The sequence below is a fragment of the Ambystoma mexicanum genome, chromosome 3q, assembly GCF_040938575.1.
Source record: "Ambystoma mexicanum isolate Mex_15411 chromosome 3q, UKY_AmexF1_1, whole genome shotgun sequence".
Taxonomy (NCBI): Eukaryota; Metazoa; Chordata; class Amphibia; order Caudata; family Ambystomatidae; genus Ambystoma; species Ambystoma mexicanum.
The window spans coordinates 544,425,820-544,451,277 of NC_090926.1; the positions used below are offsets into that span (position 1 = coordinate 544,425,820).

General features: G+C 43.6%; 1 protein-coding gene across 2 annotated transcripts in view; it reads left to right on the top strand.

The window, feature by feature from the left end:
- Window positions 1-25,458, top strand: part of DOCK2 (dedicator of cytokinesis 2) — a 2,833,934-nt gene that overhangs the window by 1,067,176 nt on the left and 1,741,300 nt on the right. The window lies entirely within an intron of this gene.

Consider the following 25,458-nt stretch of genomic DNA (forward strand, 5'->3'; position numbering starts at 1 on the left):
ATTCTGCCCTTCCTAACCGTCAGTGTGACCAGAGTAATGGTCCTCTCAAGGTTAGACTACAATAGCCTCTATCTGGTACAAGAGACAAAGAGGTTACCCACAGATTCGACTGACAGACAGCCCCTTTGCAAGTGGGATCAAAAACACAAGAGAAGAAAACAAAGGTAGTTTGACACTTTTGGAGAAAAACTCACTTGAATGCGTACAAACAATTGTAATTTATATTCATGTAGTCCTATATTTTAGGAAAAAGTGCATGGTGCAATTAACAATTCTAAAAAACGCACATGAAAAGCCAGTTGATGATTCTGAGCACTGATGGCTCAACCAGAAAGGGCTGTGCTAAATGCTAGAGTGTTGTGATAGAATCACAAATGGACTATTGCACAGCAATCGTGTAAAAAAACAATCATAGGCTGAGACATTCTGATATATATCCTAGAGTATTGCAAATAACACGCTGTTCAAATACAGGCATATGAAACACGCCCCTCTGTAGAAAAGGATTCAAGACCCAACACCAACAATTAACACAGAATGAAAAAAAAATGAACAAAAACAGCCAAAGTACCAAACCATAAAGAGTGATGAAAATTAAAACAAAAAGAGTGTCGCCAAAATCACCCTATAACAATGTGATATAAATATCTGTTTCTGCATCAGATTAGTAGGTATGCAGACCAATTCAATGCATTTACAAGAATACCTAAGCAATAAATGCTTGATTGATTGATTACTAGTACTATAAAAAAAAGAAACATTGCCAAGCACTCTAGCTTCTATCTGGGCCTCTCCAAGTTATAACTCCATGTTCTTCAGGTCATCCAGAACAGTTGGCCAGACTAATCCTTGGCATCCAGCCCCATGTGCACATCACCCCATCCTTACACCACTGCACAGTATCCAAGTAATACCAGTATTGCCTTCGAAGCCCTTTTTATCATTGCCGGACCTTTCTGGGAATCTCCAAAGCAGGGCATCAAGGTACTGCCCTGCAAGGCGTCCGAGATTTGCTTCTTTCAGGCCTCTTGTTTTTTTGATATTTCAGTAGAGATAAAAGCATGGGAACATAGGCTTTGGGATGTTTTAGCACACTCTTACAGACTCCCTCATAGATGAAGAAAGCCATCTCTACTACAGGAAAGTACGTATATCACTTGAAATTATCTTCTTTCGCTTACCTGTTGTGCTGACCCATGGTACCACATCTATGCACTCTTGGCACCCTTATCGTGTACTGTGTGTGTCCTTGAACTTTCCCTGTCTCTCCTCCCAGCCACACCTATCTGGTATGAATGTACCAAGTGTCATGATGCCTGCCCCAGGAAGACCAGACCAGACCCAGCAACCCCGGAAGCAGGCATCATGCCACTTGGAGCATGCCCAAAAGCCCCAGTTAGGGGCTGTTTGGATACAGTCCTGGCGCCTATGGCGCCAGGCTCATAAAGATAAAGTCAGTCCTGGCGCCATGGGCGCCAGGCTCATTATTGATAACTTACCTGAAGCAGACCATGCTGCATACTCACCTGAGGCAGACCATGCTGCATGATGACTCAAGCCAAATGAGGCTTAGGAGGGACTATTTTACTGAAGGGACTATTTTGTTACTTGGGTGGGGCTGTGGAAGAATACTTAACTGGATCTTCTTCCAAGGCTATTTAAACCACGCCCGGACAGCCACACGTGCTTCGCGTTATTCTGCTTGCTGCAGCGTAACGCTCACCGTGTTTTCAGCAGCTCCAGTCTTCAGCCACGCCCGCTTCAGTCCTGGGACTCCTGAAACAAGAAGACAAAAAGGATAAAGGTTAGAACAGGAGTTCTAACTTTAATCCTTACCTGAATCCTGATCCATTTCGCCACGGAACTGAAAGACAGAAGTCTTTGAAGCATTGCTTCGCATTCCTACGGTGCTGCGCTGAACTCACCTGCTTGGTGGTACTTCAGCATTCCATCACGCTCTCTCCATCTCGCGGCCGCCCTCCGACACCTAAGGAGACAAAGACAGCAAGGTGAGCAAGGGGACTCTCTAAGGCCATACAAGCTACCCCCAAGGACTTACCTGATTTACCATGGGAGGTACTCACCTCATTTCGGGTCAGCGCAGTCAACTCTGCTTCATCGCCGTACCACGGCCCCTAAGGGGAAAAACACAATAGACTTACCTGAATCTTACCGAGTGCCATTTGGAAATCTTCGAGTGAATTAATCGGCAACCTGCAAGGAATTGGACAGAGTGAAGAGCAGACATTTGAACTCTTATGAACAATTGGACTTTAGAGTCAATACTGGAACTCACCAATTCCTCTACGCCAGTGAAGTAACTGGTCATCAACGCACCCCTGCGGTCGACGCAGGATGGAGAGCTCATCCTTCCAAACCATCAGGTGAGACTAAGGAGGGGACATCAAGAGTGATCAGTGGGAAGACAACGGGAGTGGGGAAGGTGGGTTGACACTCAATTCCACGGGTGGTTAATTCCTCTTCTCCTTTGCAGAAGAATATTCTTGCGAGCCAGACAAACAAGGCTGAGCGGGCCAGTCCAGTCAGTCATCTCGGCGCTACATGTCACGCTGGTGGAAATAACAGTGGCCCAGTTCCAGTGGACGCCCCCGTGGGAACCAGGTGAGCGTAACACCAAGCCTGTAAATATCAATCCCTCCCTCTCCCAATGTACACTGGTGATCACAAATGGCACCTAACAAATCAAATATAAATACATGAATACATACAAAAATGCCTCTGGGTGGACACCAGGGAGCCAATCTCACGGTGGCCACCTTACTCAGGTGGCGGTGTAAGCTCATCACATGCTTTATTATTATCATTTTGTGGCAAAGTTGATGATGAAAAAACTGAATAGAGAGAACGGGCAAATATGGACTCAGGGAACTCTGATATTTCTTTCTCATATGTAGCAAGCACTTATTCAGACCCCACCTCTTACCTGACCTGCATCTACGTTCCTGCTGCAGCGACAGTTGGTTGCAGGATATGGGTGAGGGAACTGGTCAGTTGAGCTGTGGGGCTGTCCTGCTATAGGGGAACCTTAGCCAATTGCCCTCCTCTTCTTTCTCTGTGATCTTCTGACATTCCAACCATGAAGGACTATCCAAGCTCTGACTGCGTCAGATAGCAGATTAGCTCATTTTCAGAGTGCAACAGCACAGCACAGTTACAATCGGAAGGTCGGCTCTGGTGCCGGTGTTGTGGATGACCTTCCCCACACTGCCACAATCATGATTGCCAATGCACCGGTAATACTGATGGGATTGCTCCCTTCTCCAGCTCAGATGGAATTGTGGAAAGGAATCTCTGGAGCATTTAAACCATGTCTGCTGGAGATTAACTGTAGTTAGTGACAGGACCATTGGGTACAACTGTCCTCCCGTATAGGTACCAGAACTAGCAGGAAGTGCCCCAACCTCATTACAGAACTCCATAACCAGTTGCTGCCTAACTAGCCTCCTGGTTCTGCATAGAGAAGAACCTATACTGGTGTTCTGGGAATAACCATATGTGTGGCTCTCTGCTTTTACAGATGTCCTGTAGAGTTTGCCTCCTGAATTGTCTGTTGCTTGATGATTGGGAGTGCACCCTCCTCTTTCTGCCTGTCCTGGTGAGATCAGAGTTTGCTCAGATGATTGGTCCTGGAGTAAGGGTGAGCCACGGATGCGAAATTTAATTACAATTGAAGTGGAGCAGAGTTTGGATGCAATGCCCTGTTGCGCAGACTGTGGGGATGTTTATCTCTCACTGAAGCTGTGGCATATAAATGGCATAGACAATGGCATTAAAGAGCACAGGGCGATTCTCACCCATGTTTGCATTCTCTGTGCTCATTTCATTTGCACTATAGTTTGAGAATTTAGCCCAGGATCCTTATTCAGGGTTCACCAGGATGGAAAGGGGAAGAATTGGGAAAATAGAAAGAAACATTTGTTAGGGACAGAATTAAATCCAACTAAATCAACTCAGGGGATATGTCTCCCTATCTTTTCTACCCTACCCCTAATATGCCTCTAGTTGATTTGGCTGTGCTCCCATTTCTGGTGAGCACGATTTTGGTGAGGGTGACAAGTTACGAAAACAAATCTTTCTTCCCAGGATTCTTTTCCTGGTGGCTCCTTTCTCACTTACAGTGATTAATGTGATCATGTAAACCCTCTGCCCCAGCACTAGTGTTCCTGAGGTTAGCGTTCAGAATCTCTCCATCTGGCCTTTCAGTGGAGAGTAATATTAAATTTGAAGAAACAGTTACTTCCCACAACAAGTTCTTTTGATAACAGCAGTCTCTCTCTTAGACACTCCACGATGTCACTCATGTTCCTGGACATGAAACTTCTTCTTAGACAAATTCTTGGTGACTGAATTTCCCTTCTCGCTAGGGCATTGGTGGCATAGCTTTCTAACAGATTTAAGGCATTCTTGTTAAAGTGTTTGGCCCTCATTACAAGGATGCCGGTCTAGAATAAAAGTGCTGGTAACAATGGTTACCTGCACCTTTTCTGGACCGACGTACTCTGATTCCGACGGTAGGGGCAGTGAACTACTAGCAGGCCTCACCTGCCAGTAGTTCAGGACTCTACTGGCAGATTTTTCACTAAAGCACCAGCACAGTTACTATTACAAACAGTGCCCGTGCTTCAGTGTTCCCATTCCCATGGAGTCCTATGAGACGCCATAGGAATGGGAACTTACCGGTCCTCCACCACCCCTAATATCCCGTTATCACTGGAATATCGGGTGGTGGAAATGCTAAGCCGAGGTTGCCAGAAGGCCGCCGGTAGCATCATCGGCCTGCCGGCAACTTTGTAATGAGGCCCTTTCTCTCTGTATTCAGATTCCACAGAGTCTCCCATAAATCAGGAAGGCCAGGAGGGCTTGGGGGTGTGCATTTGGGGTTTTGTTTCACCTCTGTTTCTTATACTTATATGTCTACCACCTGCCAAGACCCTCTCTCTGCTCCCTCACTGATGCACTGATCACTCGTGCATGGGGTCTTTTTCTGAGCCTGAATCTTAGTGTGATAGTGCTGTTGATTGGCAGGTGAGTGAGTGACTAAGTGTTTCAGGCATGAAAGATTAACTTTCCCCATCTGCAAAAACACCACAACCAATCCTATATAAGGCCAGCACATACATATGTCGCATGTACTTCCAAAGTAGTGAGCAGAGATGGCATTTATTAGACCACGGATATCATGAACAGTGGGCATCTTTGGGGGTATTATGAGCAAGCTATGATTTCTAGAGTATGTTAGATGTTGTTAATGCTGCATGTCCCCATCGCTAGGGTGCAAAGGCTAAACCTGTATATATCTAACCCTGTTAAAAGGAGGTGGTATCATTGGCATGATACCCTTATGGCCCATCCTCACACTGTGGGGGAGATTATGGGATCCTTTCCATAAAGCCTTTTGGCCCAATATTGAATATAGTGTGGTGGGGCTCTCTGTTGTTGAACTGTGTGCATTCTTTCAGTAGCTGAACCAAATGTTGTTTTCCTTTCTGTGTCTTTGTTGATGACACCACATAGCTTATAATAAAGGCCTTCAGTCTGTCTTGTTGAAACTTTACAATCAGGAATTACTTTGTTTGATGCTGTGTTCCAGTTATGCCGTTATCGTTTTATTTTACTTGAGATTTTTGTAAGTGTGAATAGTACTAATGTTTATTGGTACATTCGATTACAAATTAATCTTAAAATACGTCAACTGAATAGCCCACTTTACTAGCAATTTGCTTTGAAGCCATTTGTGTTGCTACTTTCTGGAAGATGTGGGAGGACTCTTTGTGTGCTGCTACTATCCCTGGGCTAAATGCCAATAGACGTCATAGACTATTTAATGTCTTGTGAAATGATGGAAGGTGTGTCAGTTAACATCAAGGTTGTGTTTTAAGGACATGTCTGGATTCAGGGAAGTTGTCATTAAGGGAACATGTCTCTTACACTTAGTGTTGCCATTCCCAACACTTGTCTATCAATTCCCCCCTCAGTCACTTCCCAAGTAAATCCTGTAAAATTCTAACATAATACCTAGGTTTCTATTAGAGAAGGGAAGCAACCCAGGAATCTACACCAATCCCATCCCCCTTTCCACTTGTATAATATCACACAATTGATAGTGGATTTCTGGTAAATTTCCTAGCGCAAATGTCAGATACGATCTGAACCTGTATCATTCTCCCTTCTGAAACAACACTGAGGAGGAGTGTTGGTGAATGATTAAGATCTACCTTCATCTAGCAGGCTGCAAGAGATCCCAGAGGGTGAGGACCTCAGTGTCTTTCATGAAGGAAGGTGTCTCCTGAGGGAATAAATACTACTAATGCTAACCACCAAATGTGTACCTTTATGAGATATTCCAAAAGCTGTTCAGCCTGGTGCAGACTCGGAGTCAGAGTAAATGAAAGATTAAAGAATATCGAGGCTTAATACCACATAATAGAAATACGCCAGTCATGAGTCCAAAGGTACAATGTACTATTTATTAACAGGCTGCTGTCTGGCTCTCAACACCCTGCAATGTGTGCAAGCAGACACTGTGAAATGAGAGAGTGCTGCACATTTCAAAAACACAAGTATTTATACATGTTTTCCACAATCCCGTACACATCGTCCTGCCCCTCTTCATGTAATACATTTTCCTAGGATTCATGACCTATCCACATAACTAAGTCATGCTTAAACATCTCTGAATAGTTTGTTGTTTTCCTTTAAACATTTCACATTTTTTCCAAATATAAGACAAAAAGGTAACATTAGTAATGTTCTCGCTTATATTTGTCTATCATTTGTTCTTGAGTTTAAAATCAGCTTAGTTTCAATGAGCGAAAAGAAAGATTTCTGCAAGAAGAGCATGTTCAAATATTCAACATTATACTTTGCTGTTTGAACGAGGAAGGCACTATTGGAACAGATGGTATCTAAATTACTGATTACTACAGCTTTTGTTTAACTCCAAGGTTTCTCAGTGTTGGACAAACAATCCACTTTAGCAGCTTCAACATTCTTATGACGTTGACATCATGGAAACAGTACACAGTTCATTTTGCTCTGCTGGTACCAAAAACACAATTCTAAACATGGGACAGAAAGCAAGAGGCAATCAAAATGGCGGATAACTCAAAATGGCGGTGTAGTCAGCCTGTTTCAGGTTCATTCAATGCAATTTATAGTGCAATGAGAATGTGCTTAGGCCAGTCGTTTACTAACACATGGTATTCATGCAATATATATTTTTACAAACCCTTCTTTTGGCCTAAGCCAAGAGCATTACTCAAACATTAGAATAATCCGAAACCCACACATCATCATCAGAGCATCCTGAATCGCTATCTTCAAAAACATTGATCGCCATTAATTCTTTTATGGTGATGTCCTGCATTACTAAGGCATTAGTAATTTTTCCTGGCCTATATGTCTTAGGTTCTAGTTTACCAACTGCTTGTGCACAACTTCTCCCTGTCATGGAACAGATGACAGGAGGACACTATATGCAACAACAGCAAAACAGTACAATGCCAAGGATCACCATTAGGACTGCAAAGATTTTCTAGCCCCAAGATCATAACAAGTCCCATAACCATGTGCCAATATCCCAGTTTCCCCCTGGAAAGTGTACTTCAGTACCCAAGGTGTGCAATTTCTTAATTGCCTTAAATATGGTGGGGGAGGAATCGGGTACAAAAATGCAACACGCAGATCCCACCATTTTGCACACTCCACCACGCTCAGCTAGAATGATGTTTAACACTATCCTATTTTGGAGAGCCACTAATCTAATAGCCTTTTGCTCTAATGTCATGTTATATAGGATGTCAGTGGTTTCATTGATGGTTTTCTCTAAAACCTTCGCCATTTTTCTAATATCTTGGGAGTTTATCTGTCCCCAAAATGGTACAAAGGATTTAGCAACATCACCCAGAATCTGTGAGGGAGTGTCACCATCCTCATCCCACCTGGGACGAGTTCTAGAAACATCAGCAGTGGTGGTAGCATATACACCTGGTAAGAGTATTCCTAAAAGTACCCTCCCAGTCTCTTGGCTAGCATGGACACGCTTCATTACCGCAACAAAAGTAAACAGGATCTCCTACATACAGAGGTTTATCCTCACCGGTTAGTTCGGCAGTATTCATACATTCCTCAAATGTACCCATTGACTGGGAACCCTCTCTTTGTATGCAAAATGGAACAGAGTGTGGACTATGGTTAATGGTATTGGAAGGAGGCATGGCATCCCTATTACCTACGGGAGCCATTTTAAAGGTAATCATAGATTGGAAAGGTCTGGAGAGTCTATCAGAAGGCCTAATAGAAGCACCCTTTAGCTTGCTCCTATTTGCAAACAGAGAACATCCTAAAGGTGCTAAAACTTATTTTTCAAACTCATTCAGATTAGTCCCATCAGAATTTCAAGTGACACTATCATGCCACCTGCCAAAGAATAATGCCCAAAGTGAAGCATAACAAGCAGTAGTTAGAGGGAGAGGATGTATATACCAGCCCAATAATGTGTCCCCATGTTGTGGCAGATGTGAACATATCCAACGATTGGTCTTATTTAGAATGGCATGTGTGGCGTTCATAATCATCAAGAGGGTGTTGTTATGATAACCCCCTCTCTGTTGGAGGTATCGAGGATGAAGAGTGTGCAAATGCACATAAGGTGGAGACACAGTGGAGTCACTTGCAGTTGGAAATAAAATATCAAGCGTATGTGCACTCTCCAGATACCAAAATACGAGTGTCAATGTAATTACAATACAAGCTGTTATTGTGATTAGTATCCATTTGGTCTTAGGGGAATATGGCCCTCGATGGGTGGACTCATCAGTATAACAATCAGTATCCTTATTAGTACGAGTGGCCCAAACACAGGCATAGTTTCTCAGTGTCTGTTAAGAAGCCTCACTGTTAGGCTCTTTTAGTTCATCCGTGGGTGGCACTTGACCACGTGGCCTATCTTGATTGAAAGTAACTTCGGTTGTCCCTGCCTCTTATCGTATGCAGAAGAGGAATGACGAGGGACTGGCTCAGCGTTGGTTTCTTGTGGGTTTCTTGTGGGTTCAGAATCCTAACTGCACTATCCTATTCTATTTACATTAATGCAATGTCAGCAGGCCCTAAATGTAAATCTTGTTCCTTGGTCTCAGATTGTACCTTAAAATTCCAGGTACAGAATGATCACGGAACAAAGCGTTGTCGTTTACTGAAGAAGATGAAGAAGCAGAAACAAGATTGATCGATGGTGAAGAAGAAATTGAAGAAGAAGAAGCAATCTCCCCAGGCCCCACAGGCTCAGGAAGGACTTTCGAAGAAGAAAGAACAATCTCCCCAGGCCTCACGGGCACAGGAAGAATTTTTGTGGCACCCTCGGTGTCGCTCAAAGCAGGCTCATTATGAAGGTCAGGATCATCAATTCCCTTCTCCATCCCTTCGTCATACAGCAGAGGAAAAGGAATCCTCTTCACATGTGTCACGTGGATCCAGTGTTTCTTTCCGGTCACTCGTACTGCAGTTTGCATAGCCAAAAGGATGTGATGGGCTCCCTTCCAACAAGGTGCAAGGCAGGTGCCCCTCTCTAAATTTTTCACCAAGACCCACTGACCAGGTCGGAGTCTGTGACCTGGGCTCTCGTATTTTACAGGGAGGGCAGCTCGTACCTGTTGGTGAATCAAACGCAAGTTTTAAGTCAACTGGTCAAAATAATCAGACAAAAGCGGATACTCAATATCTTTCAACTGTTTGGGCCTCGGTGCATTCCATATGTTGGCTGGTCTCCCTATGACAATATCATAGGCAAAGAGCCCTGTCTTTGACTGTGCGGTCGTCCACATCGATAGTAAGGCTATTGGCAAAGTGTCCAACCATTCCAGATTGCTGTGTGCACAGACTTTAGCGATTTTATCCTTTAAGATACCCTTATGGCGTTCCACAAGGCCGGCACTCTTCGCATGTCTTGCCGAGTGGAACCGTTTATTGATCTGTAATCCTGCACATACTTGCAGGATGACAGCATCGATACAATGTGGGCCATTATCGGACCAAATTACTCTCAACAAGCCAAACCTAGGGAAATATTCCCAGAGCATGGCCTTTGCCGTTGACATTGCTGTGGTGTCTTTTACTGGGACAGCCTCAACCCATTTGCTAAAGGCACAGATCACAACTAAGACATATTTATAGTTTTGGCAATGTTCCATCTCAATGAAATCAAAATGGATCACCTCAAAAGGCATGGAGAGGGGACCAAAACTGCCCTTCTGTGTCAATGTTCTCTTCTCATTGTTATGTTGCAAATATATCATGCAACTCCGGACCTAACATTCAGTAGTTTTCTTGATATTAGTCTTATACCAGACATGATCTAATTGTTGACAAATCTTTTTAGCACATATGTGTGTTGGGCCATGAGCCATGGTGACCATAGCAGTAACATAGGCATTAGGTAGCATCCATCTTTGCTTCTCATTATCCACCCAACAACCCTCATCGTCTAGACCCGCTAGACCCTCAGACCACTGTTTGATTTCTTCTGGAGTAGCTTCAGCCTGAATTTCTTTTACTCTGCTAACCCCTTCGTCCATCATACAAGTATCAGTAACCCATCTTGGTGAATCGAGCATGTACATGTTTGAGTGCAAATCAATAGCAGTCTGTTTGGCTATTCTGTCAGCAAAAGCATTTCCTTTTCCTACATTGTCCGTCAGTTTCTGATGTGCGTCGCACTTCTAGTTGTGTAGGCAGCACAAGTGCTTATAGCAACCGGACTATCAAAGTGTAATGTTGAAGTTTTGTTCCATGTGAGATCAAGAATCCTCTCTCAGCTGATAGTCGGCCACAATTATGAACCACCCCAAATGCGTATTGGCTGTTTGTATATATGTTTACATTAAGCCCTTCAGAAATTTCACAAGCTCTTGTTAATGCATTAATCTCTGCAGCTTGCGCAGAGTTATGCAGAATTTGTTTACTCTCCACAACAGTGCTTAATGTCGTGATTGCATAAACAGCAGTAGATGTACCATCCGGTAGTTTAAAACAGGAGCCATCACAGTATAGCTCCTGTTGTGGACTCCTTAAAGGTGTATCAATTAAATCAATTCTGCCCTTTGTTTCTTGTTCTGGAATAAAGAGGCAATCATGTGACATTTCGTCACTGCAATCCTTCTCTTGTGGAGAAGACAATAGTTCAGCCGGATTCAATGTACAACATCTCTTAATTTGAATATGCTGTGCAAATAGAATCAGCTTGTACCGTGTTAGTCGAGCTGATGTGAGATGTTGGGTCTGCGTTCTGTTTAATAGAACATCCACGGAGTGGGGTACCATCACGGTTAAAGAGTGACCTAAAATCATACAATCACTTTGTTTCACGGATGCAGCAGCTACAGCTCTCAAACATCTCGACAAAGCGCATGCAACAGGGTCTAAGGTAGAGGAAAAAATAGCTGCACAGCCTATTCTTGTCCCCTTGTTCCTGTGTCAAAACAGCCAAAGCACATCCATCACGTTCATGCACATACTAAACAAAGCCTTTTTCGTAATTTGGTGTGCCCAAAACTGGTGCTGAACACAATGCAGCCTTAAGCAAATCAAAAGTGTTCTGGCAATCCATGTTCCACTGTAAAGGCAAAGAAATGTCCTTCTTTGTCAGTGCCAACATAGGTTTTATCAACAAAGACAAATTTGGGATCCACTGTCTACAATATGAGGCCAAGCCTATTAAAGCTCTAAGTATTTGGAACAGAGTCCAGGGGAAAAGAGCTGGAACTGCGATAATACTTGAGTTGTTCTGTGTATATATGCAGGTGGCTGAGTAAGAATCAAAGCGGCCAACCAGTTGATGTAGGAATCAGTTTAAGTGCTATGTGAATTATTGATTTGTAGTATCTGTTTTTATATTATTGTTAAATATTATTGTATAATTTTTATAATATGTGTAAAGTTTGAGTTTTCTTAGACTAAATCACATTAAATAAATACATTTTGTTTTGGAACAGACATATCAGAGATGCTTTGTATCCGTTCAGGTGTCAGTCTTCTTCCCTCCTTCGAGTGGAGACAGCCCAAATAGGCGACCTCCTGTCGACAATACTGAAAGTCTTATGCCCATGTTCTGCTAAATGAATTAGCTGCAACACGGTGGCCACTTTGCAGACATCTTCAGAATCAGCAGCTAGAAGTAGATCATCAACATATTGCAACAACGTGCAAGTGGAAGGCAACTTGAGCGTATTAAGCTGCTCTTTCAATGCTCTGCTATAGATACTTCGACACTCAGTGTACCCTTGCGGCACACAGGTAAATGTGAACAAGCGTCCCCCTAGGGTGAATACAAACAAATATCTGCTATCAACTTGCACAGGCGTACTAAAGAAAGCACTTTTCAAATCCACAACACTAAAATGTGTAGCCTTGGTTGGAATCATAGTCAGAATTGTGGTGACATTGGGTACAATTGGAAACTGTGAAGCAACCACCTTATTAATTGCACGCAAATCAATAATAAAACGAAGAGGAATCGTATTGTCCCCTTTCTTATAGACTGGTAAAATCAGACTAATACACACACTCACAGTAATTTCTTCAATTACATCTCAGTGTACGAAATCAGAAATAATACTTTTCAAAGCCTGTTCACCTTCGACCAAAATCTTATACTGCAGAATACGGGGCAATTTAACACCAGGTTTCAGCACAATTTTAACTGGCTCAACCTGTAAAATTCCAACATCATTGTCATTAACTGCCTATAAACATGTCAGAACCTTATTCAATTACGTTGGTAAATGCATATACAAAAATTGTGGAATGGAAGTTTGATTGGGCAAAATCGTTAAGTACACTCCATCTGGAGAACAGCTTATCACAGCATTCAATTTCTTTAATAACTTCAATCCCAAAAAATGTTCGCCACAATTTGTCGTCAATAGAAATGGACAAGAATCAGTAAATGGTCCCAGTGAAATTGGTACCGGCCGAGAGACTGGACTAACCACTGGCGTACCAGAGAACTCTACAGAAATGTTGTTCTGCCCTCACAGTGGAATATCTGGAACCCGTGAATGATCAATAGAACACTTCAGTGCTCCTGCCTCTATCAAAAAGAGATGCTCCCTATTCCCCACCTTCATTTGAACTTAGGCCCCTTTCTGATTGACTGGAATAGGTATCAGTTCCAGACACTGCTTCGGAACAATATGTCGTCATATGCAAATTCCTCAGAAAAATAGACATTCAAAGGATTATCAAAAATATTTCCACTACTAACACTCTGTTGCTGATCATCTTGTGATGGTATCTAATGGTTTGGTGCAAACTGATTTCTACCAGGACCCCCTATCCCAGGACGGCCTCTGGATTGTCTACTCATGGCACCATACATACTATTTGATCTCTGCTGTATGATCGGGCATTGTGCTTGCCAATGACCCTCCTGTCTACAATATGCACACGGGTTTATGTGTACGGGACCCAGTTGTGTGCCACCCTGTGGTGTAAATTGGCCCCTGAACTGTGTATTCCCACCTCTGGCTCCTCTAGCTATCTGCTGCAGTAACACTCTAGTATTCAGGTCTCCTTTCTTCTTTCCCACCTTCTCCTTCTCTGTATTAACCATATTTCCATAAAACTGAGCCGTGTGTAACACTTCAGATTGTGATTTCGCTTGCCACGCACTCTCAGAAGTCATGATCTGTGATTGGATTTCAGGCAACAATCCACGTACAAACTTATCAACAAATAGCCTCTTTCCTGGCTCTGTACTTAAATCTTGAACACTAAAATCCGAAAATACTTGCTCAAATCTGTTAAAATACTCTGTCGCACCTTCTGACTTCCCTTGCATGCAAGCCATACGCTTATCCCATATAATTATTTTTTCAGGAACCAGAGTTTTTAATTTAGTCACTATTCTGTCTGGCAACATCAATATCACCTGTGGTGGTTTTTCACTGGCATTCCTTTCCCAATCTGCTCGTACTAAGGTGTCCCATGTATCACCCATCCCTGCCTGATCAGTTACAGTTCTAATCTGCTTCCATAAACCAGCAGGAAGGATCACGGGAAACAACAAATCTATATCACCCAGCGTGAAAACTGACGAATGCAAGACAGATTCAATTTCTTTGCAAAATCCTGTTAGATTCTTCCTAATATCTGGAATTGATTGCCTAATGGTATTCACTTCCTGTCTAGAAAACGAGACATGGACAAACTGTGAGACATAATGTGCTTCAATAGTGCATTAGCAGGAATCTCTACTTTAGGAACAAATGTCGGAGGAACCCCCCTCATTGGCAATTGTAAAGAAGGCAAATCTGAACGTCTATTAAGCAACAAGGCTAAATCAAGTGACAAAGAAGTCAATGCAGTATTGTGCGAAAATATTCTTTTATAAATAACCATCAAATCTGCATGACAACATACCTTTTTCTTCATAAATTCATCTTGTAAATACTCAACCATCACCTGTAACACTTTCCTTTGCATTGACGGAGCATACTGACTAAACGTGTCATGCACTCCAATGGGAGAAATTGAAACATCCAAAATCCATCTAAGAGCATCTCTTGTGCAAATGCTAATTTCTTCACTCATTGGTTTCAATGGAGGAAGAAATCGCTTCTGCACATATGAAACATGCCGTCCATTATCATCCATCTCATCTTTCTGTAACCAATCTAGCTCCCTTTTAAACTCAAATACCTTCTCTACATGTGCATATACTTTCGCCGCAGTGTCCCTTGAGCGGGCAAGAACATTCAAATCCCTCAACCCCTGTGGGCCATTCATGTCGTCAAATCACTCTATATATTGACTAAATACGTTCCCTTCCATTCTATCAAAATATTCTGTTCAGGAATACCCACTTGATCAGAAATCGCAACTAAAACAGCTGATTCATCACCCTCTTCTATGTACTTTTTAGCCCACGTATACAATTCTCTCTCTCTCTGTCTTTAGATACTGTGCCACGAGTCACTATTCTTTGATCAGCTCCTGCCCCTTCAACCACTACAGGTGGAGCATAACCACCTGGCAAAGATAGTTCTAAATGTATCAAATGCTGCACATTCTAAATGCTTTAGGAGGGCAATTTCAAAACTACCATAAACTGGCCACTGAAGTTCGGAAAAATGTCTAGTCTCTCTGTGCAAAATAGCATTAAATACGATAGCTCCCAGTACATACTTCAGTACATTAAATAAGCCAGGAACCCTTTGGGTGGTGCCAGTTGGCCATGTTTCAAAGAATTTCTTTCCCTGGGGAAAAAGTACAGCGAAGCAGGATGACAATTTCCCAGGCATAGTTAAATCGCGATCTTATCTGGCTATGTTAGTTTCTGCAGAGACAACACTTGCAACAAATATCAGGATTTTTTAGGAATTGGGGTATGACTCACCTGATTTCAAATCAATCAAAGGGTCCGATTGGACATAAAATCTTTGTGGCTGGCGTTTTCAACAAACAGGCCGCGTGATGCCCACTAGTCGCTGCTCACCGTCCAGGGATCGGGCATGCAGTACTGTGGAGGAATCGCATTTTAATTTGCAGGGCACCCTATCATTCTCCGATCCTGGTCCGGTAGCCTCGTCTTTGTAAAGCGATGTGGCATCGATCATGAGGGTCCCTATTCGGGCACCATCTCAAAGATTAAAGAATATGAAGGCTTCATACCACATACTAGAAATATGCCAGTCATGAGTCCAAAGGTACAATGTACTCTTTATTAACAGGCAGCTGTCTGGCTCTCAACACCTCACAATGTGTGCAAGCAGACACCGTGAGATGAGCGAGTGCTGGACATTTCAAAAACACAAGTATTTATACAAGTTTTCCACAATCCCGTACACATCGTCCAGCGCCTTTTCATGTTGTTTTTCTTTAAACATTTCACATGTTTTCCAAATATAAGACACAAAGGTAACATTCCTTATTTTGCTGGCTTATATTTGTCTATCATTTGTTCTTGAGTTGAAAGTAAGTTTAGTTTCAATGAGCGAAAACAAAGATTTCTGCAAGAAAAGCACGTTCAACTATTCATCATTCTATTTTGATGTTTGAATGGAGAAGGCACTATTGGAACAGATGGTATCTAAATTACTGATTAGTAAGGCTTTTGTTTAACTCCAAGGTTTCTCAGTGTAGGACAAACAATCCACTTTAGCAACTTCAACATTCTTATCTACGTTGACATCATGGAAACAGTACAAAGTTAATTCTAAACATGGGACAGAAAGCAAGAGGCAATCAAAATGGCGCATAACTCAAGATGGCGGCATAGTCAGCCTGTTTCAGGTTCATTCAATGCAATTTATAGTGCGATGCGAATGTGCTTAGGCCAATTGTTTACTATCAGGTGGTATTCATGCAAAATATACTTTTACATAAAGCCGCCTTTCACTTGCTATTTAGAGCTTTGGCCCTACCTGAGATACTAGTAGATTCCTGTCTGCATGTGTTATCTGAGAACACCAAGGACGCCCCTTGACAGTTGAGAATCCAGATAATATTACTTCCCAAACATACTTGTTGCTGGTTGTAACCATTTATTTTTGTAATTCCCATGCTCTCAAAATATTAAGAGTGCAATTCTGCTCTGCGCACTGAGAAGACAAGAGTAACACCTTAAGGCAAGGTCACTGCAGGACCTCTCGCTGCCTCAGTCTCGCAGCTTTGTTTTCTATGAGTTCCTGGTGCACCATGACCTCCCCACAGTGATTGTAGCAATTTTAAATACATTTTGTGGGTCGAGTGCTTCTCTAGTGCAAGGTAAATATGACCACCTACTGGCAAGCTCTGGCATATATTGGGTATTTATGAGGAGCAAGATCTGATCAATGCATTGAACTCAAAGGCCAGTGTTCTGTTCATCCACAGATCAAATTAATCTAATATTTTGACCCTCCCTGCTGCAAACTGATAGAGCTCCACCAGATTGATGGCTTTGGTTAAAGAAGAGTGAGTGACGTGGCGAGGATCAGCAGCTGCAGGGGACGATGCAGTTGAGACATACGTAATTTTACCATACAGACTTCCATGAGCCTCACTGCCCTGGCTTCACTTACTCAGAGCCATGCTGCCCTGATTGTACTTCCCCTTTTCCTCTCTCTTGCACTACCCCTCTCCTTCCCCTTCTATTATCGCACTTGCACGATCCGAATGACACAGGGCCTAGTAGGATCGTTTGTCTTGTCCTACCTATGTCTTCCCTCCCTTGTCTTGTGTGCGCGTCACAAATGCCGTATCATATCATATCATATCATGGAAAAGTGCCGTAAGTGATACTGAACAGTGTTCTCTGAAACCACACTTTCTTTTTTCTTCTGTGGTCACCATCTGTGATACCACATGGACAGGAAACAAAGACATAAAGATCTGCTCATCTACTGTTATAAAAGTGGCAGAGACGGGTACTGTTTTCATGAACGTGTCTTTATTGCTGTTGTCTGCCCCTAATCGCAGGATGAGATTGGGCGTTTCGGGTAAAGAGCAATGTTTACAAATGGGGTGTTCGTAGTCATTTTATCGTGGTAGTGGCTGCCATTTTATGAATTCTACCTGACAAGTGTGCCACCACCAATTGGAGAGAAGTGCAGGAAGATCACTCCTACCCTGAAAAACAGGGCATAGAACAATCCCTTCAAGCCTGTAAGCATAAGTCACACGTTACGCAGGTGCACCACACCACTCCTTGCCATTTGCACTGAGGACTTGATGTTGGTGAAGTGCAGCTGGTCCCAGCTGAGCACAGGAATCAGTTACATAATAGTGAGAAGACATGCAGGCTTTGGCTGCTTAGCCATTTGGTGTGAGGTGGGTAGGACACCTGGTTCCTAGGTCTCAGGTAAAGTCACACCACCCCTCACATCTTACCAATGGCAGACGAAATCCTAACCTAGCTAGAGAACATGTAATGTATGATTAACCCACAGCAATGGCCAAAAGCACTAACTGCAGGATAAAGAAGCTGAATATGTGAGCTTCCCAACCTTGCCTCAACATGAGAAAACTCAAGAGGGATATTATGAAGCTCAAGTCACCCTGTGAAGGCATGGAAAGCATCTACGGCACACCACAGGTAGCCGAGGGAAATTACACCCGAATGTCCTATCACCCTTCCTTGCAGACCTACCCAAAGTGCCTGCTGGATTATATCTTAACATTCAGTGCATGCATTGCCTACGGCCATCTAAATCTGCAGAAGGGGGGCAATCCCAACCCTTGGTATTAACACTGCTGTTGCTGGAATGTTCTAAGATTATGTTGATCCTTAACATAGCAAATCTATAACACATGGGTGGGGTGGAGCATCTGAGGTATGGGAACACTCTGCTATGCGAGTACACCTGGGGTAGCTGGCCCAGCCCTCCAGAGCCTGCTTGACATCCACGTACTATGACTCAAAGTTCAGGATTTTGACCTGTCAGGTCTCCCTTTTCCCTCAAGCCCAAGTCAATCCCCTGCGTTTTGCAGCTCTAACACAAATGTCCCAAGCTTTTCAGCACAAACACAAAAGTTCCAATGGAAAATGTATTTTAAGCCTCTATAGCCCCCCTCAAGCGGGCCCTTGCCTCTCACTTTCAATTTCTTTTCCTTGGTTCCCCTCTTTTGGGCTCAAACCATTTCACTTTACTTTCTCAGGGTTCCCTCCCCCTAACTTTATTCTTTAGCGGTTGCTCTGCCTTATGGCTTGTAGGCTTTAACACAGTTCAAATATTTGACAAGATTCAATAGTTCTCACAATCTTCTCAGGCTCTCTTCAGTCTTGGGTTTAACAAATGTATCTCTCTCATTTGTTCTCAGACCCATTTCAAACACAATTTCTGATTCTCCCTTGTTCAGCTTGGACCCCTTTCAAACACAATTTCTGGGTCTCCCTCGTTGGGGCCCGGGCCCCTTTCCAACAGAATTTCTGTGTCTCCCTGGTTACGGCTTTGACCCCTTTCTCAGTGCAGAGTCTTAAGAATGGGTGTAGATTAGTTGTTTTGGCCGGTCTACTCTGTTAATTTATTTTACAGTTCAATTTCAATTCATTTAAAAAACAACTTCAACTCCGATAATGCCTTTCATGGGCTTTTTATTTTCTACTTTCTAACTCAAATTCCATGCTCAGGTTCCCGCTCCAGCCACACACACACTCACTGGGATTTCCTCCCTCTTGCCATGAAACTCAACCAGTTAGGGCGGCTATGGCGAGCAACTTTTCTGGAGCTCTCTGGGTCGAGGTCAGGGTCTTCCCACCTGCCCCTCAGGTACCTTGCCTTTCCTTCATATGTCCAGGGGAAATGAGTACTTCTGTGGACAGAGTCAGCAGGATATGATCTGCCCTCTCTGGCTATTGGAAGGCACAGCTCCTTAGCCCTGCTGCAGCCATTCAACAACAGAGGATCAACGTCTTAGCCCTCAGCTCCCTTCCAGACTCTCAAAGGGTTCTTTCATTTCTATCCTCTGCTCTTCAGCTTCTCTGGTCCACACTGCATCCCCAGCTCACTCAAAGTGTGTCTCAGTGCTCCACCTTTTATACTGACAGGGAGTGTTAATTGGAGTCAGGTGTGGGCGGTTAATAAGGGAGACCTGACCCTGCCTGTCCTCGGTAATGGGACAATATGGAGACTTCTCATCAGAATCGATGGTACATTGGTACCTATGGGCAATCTTCATAGCTCTGTTCCTCTTCTTCGTCGTCCCAGTGATTTTGAAAGAAGGCAATGGGGATGAAGTATGGGAGTTTTAATGTTCCCTACTTATGGAGTGAAACATCTGTAAGTGTTTATCAGGGTTAAGGAGGCAGATGTGCAATTGTAGGTGAATGGGTTTTAGAATAATGCCTCATAGTGACTGTGGGGATGTTGGATAGTGACATATTTCTTCTCCTACACTTCCCTTTAATGTTAGTACTAGTTGGAATTGGGGAGGGGGCAACGGGACAGGATTCATAACAATCTATAAAGGTGGAGGAAGTGTCGGGCAGGGGTTTTTCAGAAAGGGGGGAATACCACCTCTCTCCCAAGAGCATTCCTCCAACTGTCCCCAAGTAATCCCTGCTCAGGTGATCCTCCCCGCACTGATCCACCTCCAGGGTCTGGTTCCAAAGGTGATGGCTGTTCCATGGCCACATGAACAAAGAATCCCCAGGGTCCATAAGCGAGAAAGCCCTCAGGTTTCTCACAGTGCGACTAAAGCAAAACAAAGGAGGTGATGGCTGGCAGGTTTACAATTCATCTTAACCTCTATAATTACTCAGGGCATCCCTCCAGACCATAGTTCTTTGCCTGCCAAGCCATTACAAAAGGGGAAAGACCATAGTCAAATCAGACTTAGTCCTACCCCAAACGGGGCAGTAAAGCCCAAACTACCTGGTCACATCCCTTCTGCACGAGACCAGAAGCATCAAGAGACATGTTTCTGCCTTGTTAGGCCTCAGCAGTGATGAGTATGAATGTGTGCCTGCAAACTTAGAGAACATGCATTTGGTATTTGAACTCCTCTTGACTGGTTAAGAGATCCTATTTGCTAAGTTCTCTGCTGTATGCAGCTTTGGAGCTGGGAGAATATAGTAGAATGCAAGCATATCACTTAGCTTGCACTAACATTCTCTTTCACTTGCTCCTCTTTACACAGAGCCTCACTGCCTGCTAATTGTCCTCTCCTATCCAACAATGATCACTCTCCCTCTCAGATGTCGTTAAGCCCCTCAGTACAGTACTTTCTCTACTCAGGTTCTCAGAATTACATCCTCTGATTCATGTTGAACGCACCCAGGATCACACAAGCGAAGCTCAGTGCAGCTCTTTCTCACCCACATGCTGGCTGTCTTATCATCTTGGTCCCCTAGGGCCACTACATCATATGGAGCCTGTATTCCAAGTATTAATAGTTGTATAGAGCCTCAGTTCAGACTATATTTAATGTTACTGGACCTCATATCACATGAAAGGTCCTTGTTGGTATTGAGATGCATATCCAGACCACCGTGCCTCCAGGGTGATTTAGATTGGGAAAAATTTATTAGATCACGGAAATGAACAATACATTAGCTTCCCCCAGAATGATGGTCACTCCATTTGAACTATCAGATGTGCAAGAAAGTGAGCCCCAAATATTTCATGAACTGGATTGATAAGTGGGACACTAAGTTCACTCTTGGGGAGGGGGAACTGAACAAGAGGAAAACGGAGAACGAGATGATCTACGTTATGTTTCAGGGGGAGCTAACGCATGATGCCCATACAGTGGGAGGGCATGTTGGGGGTGCCAGTGTGTCTGGGATGAGAAAAGGGCTGATTTGTCCACAAGGACCAGGCTGACCTCAAAGAGTCCCTCTGAGCTCATATTGATGACCAGTTGCATGTCAGATGGCTAGGATAAAAGTTAGGGTGGTGCCAGTTGATGCTAAAAAATTTCTTTGCAGCATTCAATGATGGACACCGTCGTTACCCATGTGTGGTGAAGATGACTGAGCAACCAGCGAAACCAAATGGAGAATGGGCTATATTAGCGTGTAAATAGGTGGCAGCCAACGAGGGTGGGGAATTAATACTGTATATCGATTACATCATGAGTGATGATTTTTGTGTTTAAAACCTGAATCTTGTACAAAAGACCTCAGAGAGATCTGTGGCAGTGGATTTGTAATAACCTGTTGCCTTTTCCATTTTGTATACAAAATATAACTCTGGTCTTTCTCAAGACACTGCACTGAGTATTTTCCCTAGCAGATTGTATTTTCTTGGTATGATCACTGGGAGTTGCCCTAAGTTTTTGGTGACCCTGATGTGATCCCGATGACCCCCGCAAAGACAAAGGTTTCCTGGCCGTACATCGGAAGGGGCTGCGCCCACCTGCAGTGACCGGTCCACCTTGTGTACAAACTTTGAGAAGTTTACAGGAGCATTGTTATCAGAATTCCGGTCTGTTCTTTAGAGAGGGGCGGTGTCTCTGGATTGTGCAGGCCATTGTCAGGACCCCATTACAGAGGACTTTGGTTGAACATGCAGACATAAGCACACCCCCTTTTGGAGAAACATAAGTGGGATATGGGGAGAGCTTGTGGATGTTGGAGAGTGGCAATGTATATGTGGAGCGGTAACTGTGGATTGATGAGATAGAAAACCATGTGATGTAATATATATATGTTTATTGAGGCTTTTATATTAACTTTTGTGGAGTAACAGGATACTGTCCTTAGATAATAGGGGAGAAGGCAGCACTGCATAATGGAAGAGAAGAGGATATGGATAGAGGTTATGTATAGTTAGTGAGCCTGGGATCTCCCCATCCAGTACATAGGGAGGGCCTGGAAATGGAAATGTAGCCGTGGTAGAGGCCCCAGTGGCCTGGTATCTCCTCACCCAATATAGTGGGGGTGTTGGAACAAAAACATAGAATTTGTTGTGATGTTATTGTTAGTGAATTATTTTTTGTGCTATGGTTTGTATTGGTTAAAGTAGTGTGGATTGAGGTGTGACGTGAGAAGGATGAAAGACATGTGCATTTTTGTGTGTGTGGACGAAGACGGTTGAGTGCAGGGTTTGAGAAGGAAGTACGGGGGAGGGACATGGGTTTGTTTGGGAGGGACAAGGGGATTGGTAGCATTGTAAAAATATTGATAAGAAAGAAAAGTTATCATAGATCCAAAACCACAAAAAGAGCCGGTAGATGCATTAAGGAAGGTGAATTGGCACGATTAAAATTAGAACGGCGAGAGGGACAACGGTAGGGGTGGATGAATGGAAAGCCGGGGTCAGTTTGTTTTGCATAGATAGTACAGCTATCAAAGATGTGCATATAGCAAAGGAACCTGAAGATAGAAGGAGGCGAGAAGGAGGTGTGGATTATACGATTGCAAGTTTGGAAGAGGAATATAACTATACACATGAAGGAGAAGAGGAGTGGACTATGGTCGATGAAATGGAAGAAGCAGAGCAGCCACCTGTAATATCTCCAAGACTAGAAAGCTTGTGGGGAACCAGGTTACGTTACAGGTTCAGGCGGATGGCAGTATCTAAGAGATCAGTGTTGGGAAAGAAGACATTTGGGAAGGGAGTAGGAGCACAGTTTTCATTGCTGCATTTGGGCCCAAGGAGATCACAGTATATCCCCTGGGTGTACATGGACAAAAATAACCTCATAAAGACACTTCCATCCTTCACGGCCGGGGCAGGTAAATCGATATACACTTTTGAAAAGCACACAGCTGAGAGTACTTTAGCTGTAGGTGACTTGAAAGGTTTGTTTGTGTCGATACTGGTAAACCAGGCTGATGACATATGGATTAAAGCAGGGTATCCGGGTGTATCCTTGGCTGATGTTAGCCACGGTGGAGTACATTTCAATGATGACCGGCCCGAAGTATGGGCGGCGTTGCGGTGTGCGCATCCAGACACACCTGATCTTCTGTCGATTATGCAATGAATAATTCATAACAACTAGGATCCGGCCCAATACATATTACACATACAAGCAATGTAGCAGGCACAGACGGGGGATTCATGGTGTCGAGCGATTCCTTTTTTCTATTTCATGGTTAAAAGAGGGCTCCCTAAAGAAGTACAGAAGGCGCTTGACATGATATTGGGGATAGAGGCAAAGGGTTAGGCGGAAATTCAGTCTATTATCATCCACCATTGTAAATGGTTAAAAGAAAAGGAGAAGGAAACTGCACAGCGAGCACAAGCAGAGGAAGCAAAACTGGTCCAAAAGAAGTTAGCAAAGGTTGCATTGGAGGGGTTCATGGCAGCAGTGCAGACGGAAGGCCTGGCAGACCTTAGGGCGATTCAGGCAGATGTACACACAACATGGATGGAGAGGTGGGTACCAACCTGAGTATCAGAAGGAGTTCTGAGGGGGTTTCAATGGGGAAGAGGGAGATTTTTGGGTGCCCAGGGAGGGATAGGGGATTTCGGAGGAATGGGCCCACATGGAGCGGGGGGAGTAGGAGCAGGTCAGTCTTGGATATGTGGACGCTTTGGGTCATTTTTCAAGGGAATGTAGAAGTAGACAGGTGTATCCATATCATCAACAACCGATGTATACCTATCGGCAGGGAGGTCTAGGTCCAAATTACCAGTCATACGGACAGACGCCTCTGACAGCCCCTTATGGCGTACCAATGCTTGTGGCCCTGCCCATTCCCCCACCAACTATTCCTCAGTTACCCACCCCGGGAGCTAGTAATGTGCCATGATATGCTGTACATCAGGGACAGCAACAGGGGCCCCCAATTCCAAACAAAAACACTGTTCCAAATGGTACATTGACTCACTATCAGGCAGCCACTGTGGTCAGAGGAACCCACTTGTCTTTCCAGGGACAAACACGTTTCCTTATTATGACAGCCACAGAGAGCCTTAGAGTGTCCAGTTCTATCAGTCACTGCCAACTCAGAAGAGGAACCCTGGGTAGGTGTGGAGATAGCAAATAACCCATTCATTTTTATGGTAGATACAGGTGCGACTAAATCATGCATTAGAGAGGGATGATTCCATCTATCAGGCGAGGCAATGGAAATGCAGGTCTTCCCTGGGCAGTTCAATTGGTTCCTTTCAGAAAGACATTACCTATTAAAATAGGAGGCAGAGAGGTGTGGGCCTCCTTGTTATATTCTACTGTGACTCCAATCAATTTGTTGTAAAGGGATATTTTGAGTAAGCTCAACATGACCATCTTGTTCACTGAACAAGGGGCGGTGTGTTCCACGCCGGGTATGTGTGCCTTGAGGGTAATGTTGCCATTGCACGAATTAGATGTTGAGTCCATGGAAAGAGGAATACCAGTGCCCCGATTTGTTTCTATATGGTATTACCATTTATTTATATATTTATTGTTCACTTGTTAGATGCTGATACAGCAATTATCAATGCAAGGAAAACTCCATAGTGTTGTTACGATTGTTGGCTCATAAACAGGGTACAAGGTGGATTGAACGAAATTGCAATATTGTCAGCAGGAAGGGTTGTACTTGGGGCACTTGATTTCTGTTAATGACGAAAGAGTAACCCCCGCACTAGCAGTAGCAGTGTGTGTCGCACCCTAGCCATTGACAGTGAAGGATATGCCAAAATGTTTGGGTCTTTGTAATTATTGTACAGCATGGGTATTAGATTACACATCATTTACCAAACCTTTGCTTCATGCCAACAAGGAAGCACAATTGTCTGGACTGATGAGATGATCACTACATTTCAGGAACTTAAATGTTATGTATACTGCCCCAGTATTGGCTACCCTGGATTACATGGAAGAGTTTTATATCTTTTCACATTCCCATTATCAAATGATGACTGCTATACTGACACAACACAAAAAAGGGCATAAAGCTTTGTCCTATTACAGTGGCATGTTAGATTCAGTCATGCAAGGTCAGTTCCAGTGCGAGCAATCATTGGCAGCTGCTGCCTTTGTTATTGAGAAGTCTGCGTCTATTGTCATGGGCTGTTCCCTAAC